Source organism: Acinonyx jubatus, chromosome B3 (assembly GCF_027475565.1).
Source record: "Acinonyx jubatus isolate Ajub_Pintada_27869175 chromosome B3, VMU_Ajub_asm_v1.0, whole genome shotgun sequence".
In the NCBI taxonomy this organism is placed as follows: domain Eukaryota; kingdom Metazoa; phylum Chordata; class Mammalia; order Carnivora; family Felidae; genus Acinonyx; species Acinonyx jubatus.
In genome coordinates, this window is record NC_069386.1 from 35,491,568 (window position 1) to 35,500,227 (window position 8,660).

The 8,660-nt window shown below is 59.1% G+C and overlaps 1 protein-coding gene across 2 annotated transcripts in view; it reads right to left on the minus strand.

Moving 5' to 3' along the window:
• Nucleotides 1–5,457, minus strand: part of PAQR5 (progestin and adipoQ receptor family member 5) — a 74,221-nt gene extending 68,764 nt beyond the window's left edge. The window contains exon 1 of one of the 2 annotated variants that reach the window (XM_027067643.2): nucleotides 5,018–5,457. The gene's annotated coding sequence lies outside the window, so the exon portion shown is untranslated. The remainder of the gene's footprint in view (nucleotides 1–5,017) is intronic. The other variant, XM_027067644.2, reaches the window with a different exon arrangement.
• Nucleotides 5,458–8,660: the final 3,203 nt, after the last annotated feature.

Genomic DNA, 8,660 nt, shown 5'->3' on the forward strand with positions numbered 1-8,660 from the left:
TTCTACCGATGAGGCCCACCCAGGAAGGGACAGGGCCAAAGTCACACCGTGATATAGTATCAGAATTAGCACCCATGGTTCCCCACCAGCCACAGCAGCCTTGAGCTCCCAAGAGTGCAGTGACCAACTCAAAGATTGGTACTGGGCTGGCAGAGTGGCCCGATTTAGGACCACGCGACCTAGGAGCCCAGGGTGGCTGGGCTCTGGGCCTTTGACAGGCTCCCAATCACTTCTACCGCGGTCAGCCTGGCCAGGGGGCTCCCGAATAACTGAAGGGGAAAAAACGTCTCATGGGCGATGGTGTGCTCCGGCAAAATGCGGGCTTGAGGCCTAGGCAAAATTCACCACTCACACCCCGCAGAGCACGCTGGGGGTGGTCAGGGCCACAAGTGAGGCCAATCCTGTGAAACAAACCCTGCCTTAGAGGACACGGCAAGGGCAGGAGTTACAGCTTGGGTCACTGCTCTGGGACATGCTGCCTTTTCTCCCACACACTAAAAACGGCTGTGTCTCTTGCACCTGTTGGCCCCTCGCTGCCACCTGCATAATTTCAAAATAATGTCTAGAGTCACCCTGTCCTTTTCCCCAAGCAACCAGCCCCAGGTCTCCAGGTACCGGGGTGCAAGCCAAGGCCTCAGAGCTGACTGTGCAACCCCATCGTTGAAGAAGGGCTGACTCACGCTATGTCACAATAGGCGAACTTTTCCATTCGCTGTTGCTGGAAGCCACCGAACTTGTAGTGATGGGGGCGATAAAGAGAAGGCCAGGGGTCAGGAATGCATAAGCTATGTCTCGGGTCAGGCTCTCGCCTGCTCCAGGGGAAGGGAGCCCGTAGGGAGCAGTTGGGGAGCAAGGAGGGGGGACCACAGTGGGACACAGAAGGAGTCACCATTATGGATTCACTTCTTCAGGCAAAGCATTTTCTTTGTCCGCCCCCCCCCCCCATCTCCCGGTCCCCTTCCTCCCCAATTTTTTCCAAACAGCTGATAAACTCGTAAACACGTACATCCCTAGAGGCACAACTTCTGGGTGTCTCCCCCAACACCAAGGCACAGGGGCATTTCCGCTCTGCATCTGGCAAACCACAATGAGAACGGAAAAGGGGGTCAAGAGCAGGGCTCGGGGGAAACAGCCAAAGCTCCCCAAGGCGGGTGCTGGCCACCCTGGCGTCCAGGCTCTCTGTCCCATCTGTGTGGCCCGCTGGGTCGTAGAGAGGCAGCACGGCGGAGAGGCTACGGCCGTCCAGGGTACCTCTGGCCCCCCTCTCCCTCTGCCCAAGTGTTATCTTGGGCAAAGTTACACCACCGCTCTGGGCCTCGGTCTCCACATCTGTCAAATGCAGACGACACGGGTTTCAACGTCATGGAGTTATTGTAAAGATTAACCGATTCGTGCAGAGAGGTTAGAACACGGCCTGGCAAACAGCTAACAATTACTGAATGCTTATGACTGGTATTAAAATGCAACGATCACCCCTCCAACCCCTCCAAGCCATCGGGGAAGAAGGCAGGAGCCACATTTCCTGTGAGTGTGAAGAGGAAATGCCTCCAGGGACCTCACCTCCCACCTATGGCCCTACTAACTTCCTCCGGAAGTCATCTTTGTCCCATCTCTTCTCCAATTGACTCCACAGGGGCCCAGAGTTTTGCCTTGAGACACAGATAAAATTCCTTTGCTGAAGATGGCGGCTGAAAAGAACCATGGGGGCGGGGCCGAAGCCGCTTGGTGTGTGTGTAGGTGTGTTCCATATTTTCTATTGCATAGAAAGTTCCGGCTTCTACTGTAGATAGTTCTTGGACCTCCACTCCACCCCCACCCTCGAGCTTCTCCATCCTGCTTGTCCCTGCACTGGGGTAGTTCTTGGGTCCTCCAAGGAAACCACTCTGATCAGATTCCTAAGTGAGGTCTCAGAGCCCCAACCCTTCCCCAGGGCCGTGGGCAGAATAATGTCCTCACTCTTCCCAGCCCACACATCTGGTCACACCTTCTCAGACTGGTTTGTTAACCTTGGCCCATGATCTGAAGCTCCATCCTTCCCCCCAGGGCTGCCTGGGGACCTGGCTCTGGTCCTCCTCCTTGGTTCCCCAGTGTCCCGGGGAATTTTAAAAGACTGCCTGGAAAGGCCACTGTTTTTGCCACTAACTGAGGAACTTCCCACCTCTGGAGAGCAGCACTGGGAGTTTTCTTTGGGGGATGGGAGTCTAAAGGGGAGCACTCCTCCCTGGCTCTCTCAGTTCGCAGGGTGGCCATGCGTTCTGCCTGGGAGCTGCCTCTCTGGGTGACCTGAAGGTTCTTGCCAAGGCAGCTCTCAAGCACCGCGAGCAACCAGGTGCAGGGGACAGAGACCCAGCTTTGAACGAACTTGGGTTCCATCAAGAAGGACTCCAGCTCTGCCTCCAACAGGTCACTCTGGGCCTCAGTCTCCCCGTGAGGAGAGGAGGGGTGGGGCTGAATGTGTTCATTTATTCAACACACATTAAGTAAGCACCCATTACACACAAGCCACAGCGCCGATCCCCGGCGGCAGAGCCGTGACTAAAACCGACAGAAAGCCCTGCCTTCACGGCCCTGATATGCTAACCGGGGAAGACAGATGATAAACGAGATAGAAAAGGAAACGAGACAGGATGTTCGCTGATATGGAAAATACAGCACGGAGGGGGTAGAAGGGATACGGCCTCTAACGCCGTTCCAGCTGAGAAATTCTGGGTCTAAACCTCTTCCCCTACTGGCTTCTGGTTAAGACCCAGGAACTGGCAGAGGCCTCCTCCAGGGAAGACAACTGGCCAACTCTGGCTGTGCGGGCCTGTCCTGAGGGCAAAGGGAACACCTGGGCCGGCTGGGGAGTTCAGGGCTCCAGGGCTCCTGGCAGGGCCTCAAAAGTCTTCAGGGCCCTGCCATGGAAAGGCCTACACCCCCTGCCATGCTTCCCCACTTGACCGTGGCCTAGAATGAGCCAGACCCTGACCACCTCCTCCTCTAGGGGCTCTCAGACCCCTCCGGTCCCTCCTCCTGCAGCCTCCCCTGTATGGTAGAATGTTCTCTCTGCTTACATAAGGATGGGGGGAAGGATTTAAAAAAATCCAATTTTAGCACCTTCTCTTCCTGTAGAGACTGTTTTTGATCGGTGAATACTTCCTGTGAACCTACTGTACGCTCAGGATAAGACCAGCTCTCTGAGGGAGACCAAAGATGTGTGATCGCTTCCCAGACGTATTCACAGGCCACGTGGGGAGCTCAGGCTAACACACATACACAGGAGGAAATCACCATCATCTCTTACAGTTTGCTGGGAAGCTTACAGAGCCCTCTGGACCGCTCACTCATAAAACCACGCAGACTCTATTGTCCCCGTGTTACAAATGAGGAAAGTGAGGCATGCACCGTCTCTGCCCTCCATCCATGGTCGCCCCATGAATGGGTAAGGAGAAGGAGGAGGCAAAGGGTCAAGTTTCCAATGAGATTTCCTGGAAGGCTGGGTAGGACTCCAGTGCAAATGGGACAGAGGCCTCGGTCTCCTAGGGCAGGGCGAAGCCGGGCACATAACCCACCTCCCTTGGGCCTGACAATTGGATCCAGGGTAAAGGCAAAGCCTACCTGTCTGGAAAAGCACAGGGGATCATGGATGCGCTCGCTGGTTTATAAAGCATCAAACCACCCCAAGTGGGTGTCAAGGACCCTCGGTGGCAGGAGGCACCTTTCCAGTCCAAAGGAAAGAATCTCTGCCCTTCGAGGTTGATTCAGTCCCTTCCTGTTGGGCAGCCTCTGGGAGCCGGGAAACTATGGCTACGGCAGTGAACAAAACAGGTGCCTGCCTCCCGCAGTCCTGGAGCTTAGCAAGGAGCTGGCTCTCTCTTGAGGAGCCGCCTGACCGGATTTTACTTCTTCTTGGAGGTGCCCTTTCCTGACCTACCCCTTCCAGAAGAACCTCCAGGGAAGAGGGGAGGAGGGGGAGAAGAAAGGAACCCCTGCTGAGGCAGAGGCCCGAGCACCAACCACCTGGCTCTAGGAGACTGGTTTGAAGTTCAGGTCTACCATATTTTCCCCCCCCAAATGACTTAACCTGTTTGAGACTCCTCCTCCTCCCCCCCCCACCCCCCCAACCTTGCTAATGGGATAAGACCTACTACCTCGCTGGTTTATTGTAGGGGGGGGAATGAAATCAGCGACGCGTCCATGCTAGTGATGTTAGCTCTTACTCTGATCCACGCACCTCCCTCATCTGCTCTCTCGGGTTCTGCGTGGAAAAGGGCATCTTTCACCCCCATCCTCACACTGAGCTGGGCATCCTCGCCGCCTGGGCTGCACGAAGCCCATTCTGCTCAGGTCCGCAAGGGTCACAGAGCTCTAGACCTAGCTAGGCCCCTGCCGGGCTGGTGGGGGAAGGGGGGGTTGGGGACGCCACCCTCCCTCCTGCTCTCAACTCATCCGACTGGGGCTTGGGGAGTGCCTGGGGGGAGCCAAGGATGCCCAGCCGGGCGGCGGCCTGCCGGAAGACAGAACAGAAGCCGGGATGCCCCGGTGGCTGGGCACCCACCTCAGCAGGGCCCAGCCGCCCCCCACCCCAGGCAGGGGACGCCCCCTCACCCGCACCCCGCCTGGCGTGGCCAGCTCTCCCGTCGTGGGTCTGGCCCCCGGGCGGCGGGAAGCGCGAATGTAAACATCCCTCCAGAATTCACCAACTCCGCAGTCCCCATCCGAGGACTCTGCTCAGGGGCTCGGGGACGGGCGGGGAGGGGCGCAAACGCCCAGGGGAGTGAGAGATGGGACGCGCGAGAGGGCCGGCATCCCCAGGTGTCCGCGGAGACCCGGCGCGCCCGCCCCAGCTCCGCTCGGGCTCCCCGCGCGGGGACGTGCGGGGCCGCGGATGCCTGTCGCCTCCGCCCGGGGCGCGGCGGTCCCGGCGCAAACTTTCCTTCCGAGAGCGGCCCTCGGCGACCTCGGCGGGCCGCGGGCAGCGCGGGGGCGACGGCGGGGTGCGCGTGGACCCCAGGCGCGGGGTCCCGCCCTCGGTTACCTGGGTTCCGAGGGGCGCCGGCGTCCGGCGAAGGGGGCGCAGGGACGCGGCACCGGCAGGCCGGACACCGGGACGCTCCTCCGGGGCCGCTGCGGCCCCCAGACACGCGGGCGCTGCACCTGGCCCGGCCGGTCGGCGCGCCTACCCCGTGGGTCCCGCCCCCGGTCCCCTCCCGCCCGGGGCGGGGCGCGCAGGCCCCGGGGAGGAGCCGAGGGCAGGAGGGAGGGCAGGGGGCACCGCGGGGGCACCCCTCCCCGCGCGGCCCGCACAGAACCACGTGCCACCGACGCGGGACTCGGTGACCTCCGGAGCGGCGCCCACCGCTCGCCCCGCCTGAGATGCCACCGAAGCCGTGCGCCAGGTGGAGTCGCGTCTAGGCCCCCGTCGCCCGCCGGACCCCTCCGCACGCTGCACCGCGCGCACCCCCACTCCCGGGGGCCGAGGGCTGGGAGCCTGCCCTTCAGAAGAATGCACGGGGTGGAGCACAGAGAAGGAAAAAAACAACCGGGTACCCGCAGCCCCACCCCACCATGATCTCTCCCCACCCCTGGCTGTTCTTGGCCTTGGCCAAGCTCCACCGGCTCTCTCCGGAATGCCCCTGCCCAAGGGAGCTTTGCCACCCTCTCCCTTCCCCAGGACTCCACTTCCCAGGCCTGGAAGGTGCCGGGCCTGGACTTCTGCCACTCAGTGGACACAGCAGAAAGAGTCACAGGGACACAGGGGACAAAGAAGAAACAGCCACCCAGACTGTGTGGCTACTCCCAGGTGCTGAAGGAACAAGTTGTAGGCTGTTCCTGCCTGCCCCCCCCCTCCCCCAACTCTCCTAGAGGAATTCTGGAAAAGGCACCCTTTGGACAAAACTTCCAGAATGAAATGGGGGGTGGGGTTGACCTTCCTTGCCTGCCCAGGTTGTCTGAGCTCTTTTTTTCTGCCTGCCTTGCCTTGTTTGTTACATGTGCAGACACAGTGGAAGAAGCACAGGACCAGGAGTCCAAAGGCCTCCATTTAGCTCTGTGGCCTTGGGCGGGTCTCTAGCTCTTCCTGAGCCTCAGTTTCCCCATTTGCCGTGAGTTAATGATCTCTCAGGCCCTTTTTACGGATCCTCAATGGTGCTATTGGGCATCTTGCTTAGGTTGGCCTGCAGCTGTGCATCACATAAAGAAGTGTGTGCACGTGCGTGTGTCTCGCTTGTCCTTTCAGATGTAAGTTCTTGGAGGGAAGGCACGAGGCCGTACAAACAGGCAGCTGTGCTGTGCAAACCAGAGCTTGACAGGAGTGGGGGCATGGAGTGGATCCCAGTCCCAGCTTATGCTGAACTCAGAGTGGCCTCGTAATCCCTGCTTTGCCTTCACGAGGGTTTGGGGGACTGAGATTTGAGACGTGGAGCCCTTTGCGGGGGAGGCAAGGCCACAGGTGGTGTCCTTTCTGATGTCATCTTTATTTTTTAATGTTTATTTTTGAGAGAGACAGAGCACAAGCAGGGGAGGGGCAGAGAGAGAGGGAGACACAGAATCAGAAGCAGGCTCCAGGCTCCGAGCAAGCTGTCAGCACAGAGCCTGACGCGGGGCCTGAACCCACAATCTGTGAGATCATGACCTGAGCTGAAATCGGACGCTTAACCCACTGAGCCACCCAGGCGCCCCGTAACAACATCTTCAGATGCCCGGGACAGTGATGGGCTTTGGAGGCAGAATAGGGCGTGAGGTGTTTAAAGCCAAATGCTGGCCTGGCCCCCAGCTTGCAGAAGCTGTTGGCACGCACAAGGCAGGCACACAGCCCACCGCTGAGCAGAGACAGCCAGTGCCCCACCGGACTCTTGCCCACCGCAGGCCTCTTTGTGTGCACCTTGGGGACTGAAGAGGGACGACTAAGTGGCTCCCGGAACCTAAAGGAGTGTGGTCGGTGGATCTTGGCCAAACACCTGGTCACCAGGGGCCACAGCCCCCACCTGTGCTGCTGGGAGACGAAAGCCTAGCTGAGTGGTTAAACAGGAACCCTCTGGAGAGGGCTGTGGAGCAAGAAGAGGCTGCTGGGGAGAAGTGGGGAGCAGAGGAGAGGGTGCTGGAGTCCCAGGGAGGGTCTGGAAAGCTGGGCTGGGATCGGTCGACCTTGGGGGATTTTGAGGCCACACTGGTTGGGAGATAGGGGCACGGGACATTTCTGGAGAGACCCGGACCCCAAACTCCCCAACGAAGCAGCCGATGATATGTCAGGAGAGGCAGCGAGGTGACATGGAAAGAGCACCAGGAGTCAGGCAGCCTGGATGCAAACGGCCTTGAGCAGCTGTTTCTTTATCTGCGAGCGGGGATCGGAATCCTGTTCCTCGTAGGGTTAGCGTGGTGACCACAGAATGCATTTGGAAGTGCTTTGGGCACAGGAGTGCTGCGTGAATTCAACATTCAGGCTTTGTAGTTTCTTTTCAAGGGCCTCAGCAAACATTTGTGGGACCGGCCCAGCGGGGGGGCAGGCACTACGTGTCCTTGTGGCCGTGGGAGGTGGACCACGGAAGGGTGTGGGGGGATGTCTGCAGTGGTCCGAGGGACCGAGGAGGGGTGGGGGAAATGGAGAGCATCACTCAGAAATGTCAGTTCTCTTTGGGGACACCTTTATAACACAATGCAAATATCCTTTTTGGGCAGAGCCCCGCCCTCCATCCATATGACGCAGAATCTACATTTCTCCCTCTTGCCCTCGCTGCCCCCTGGGCGTGCAGGGTGCCAGGTGTCGGAAGTACTTTTCCCAGCCAGGAGCCCACTCCTCAGGGGGCTCACCAGCTCCTCCCGGGTGGCCCCAGACGGTCTGTCCCCTTTGTCCAGAAGGCTTTATCTGACAGCAAGAACTGTGCACCCCAAACATAGCAGGACTCGGCAGCCTCATGCATCCTTAGCTCTCTTAGCCCCCAAGTTCTCTCCCTCCTCTTACCTCCCCTGCGATGGAGTCTTCAGGCCGGGCTTCCTGCTCCACTTTGCAGATGAGAAAACGGAGGCCGGGAGAGGGGTCAGCGCTTGCCTGACAGTGCCTCTGACGAGGCTCTTCCCTTGCTGCATCGGGGTTGGAAGTATTAGCTTCATTTCACAGGAGAAGAAGTCGCCGCTCAGGGGGAGTACATGGTTGACAGAAAGGCCTTCTCTCACTATCCTGGGGGCTAGAAGTCTCCAATCGCTATGTCAGCAGGGCCAGGCCCTTCGAAATTTCCGTAGGAGAGTGAGTCCTGATCTCTTCCAGCTTCTGTGGGCTCCGGGCGGTGCTCAGCTTGCGGGGGCGTGACTCCAGTCACACTCCCTTCTCCTCCGTGTCTCTCTGGGTCCTCTCCTGTTTGTATGAGGACTCCAGTCCCTGGGTCCAGGACGATCTCGTCTAAAGATCCTTAATTACAACTACAAAGGCCCTTGTTCCCAAATACCTTCACAGACCCAGGGACTGGAGGTTAGGACATGGCATTATCTTTTTAGGGGACACCATTCAGCCCAGTTCGGTGTTTTTCCTCCTAAGGGTAGCACCTCGTGGTCCCCCAGTGTCGTACCTCATCTCAGCTGCCTGGGAGAGGCCTCCCTCAGCCTCCTCCCCCACCTGGTTGTTTAGGGAGGAGACAGGCTAAGGCCACTTGGGGGCCTTGCTGGGCAGTGAGTTGGGGGACTCCCCT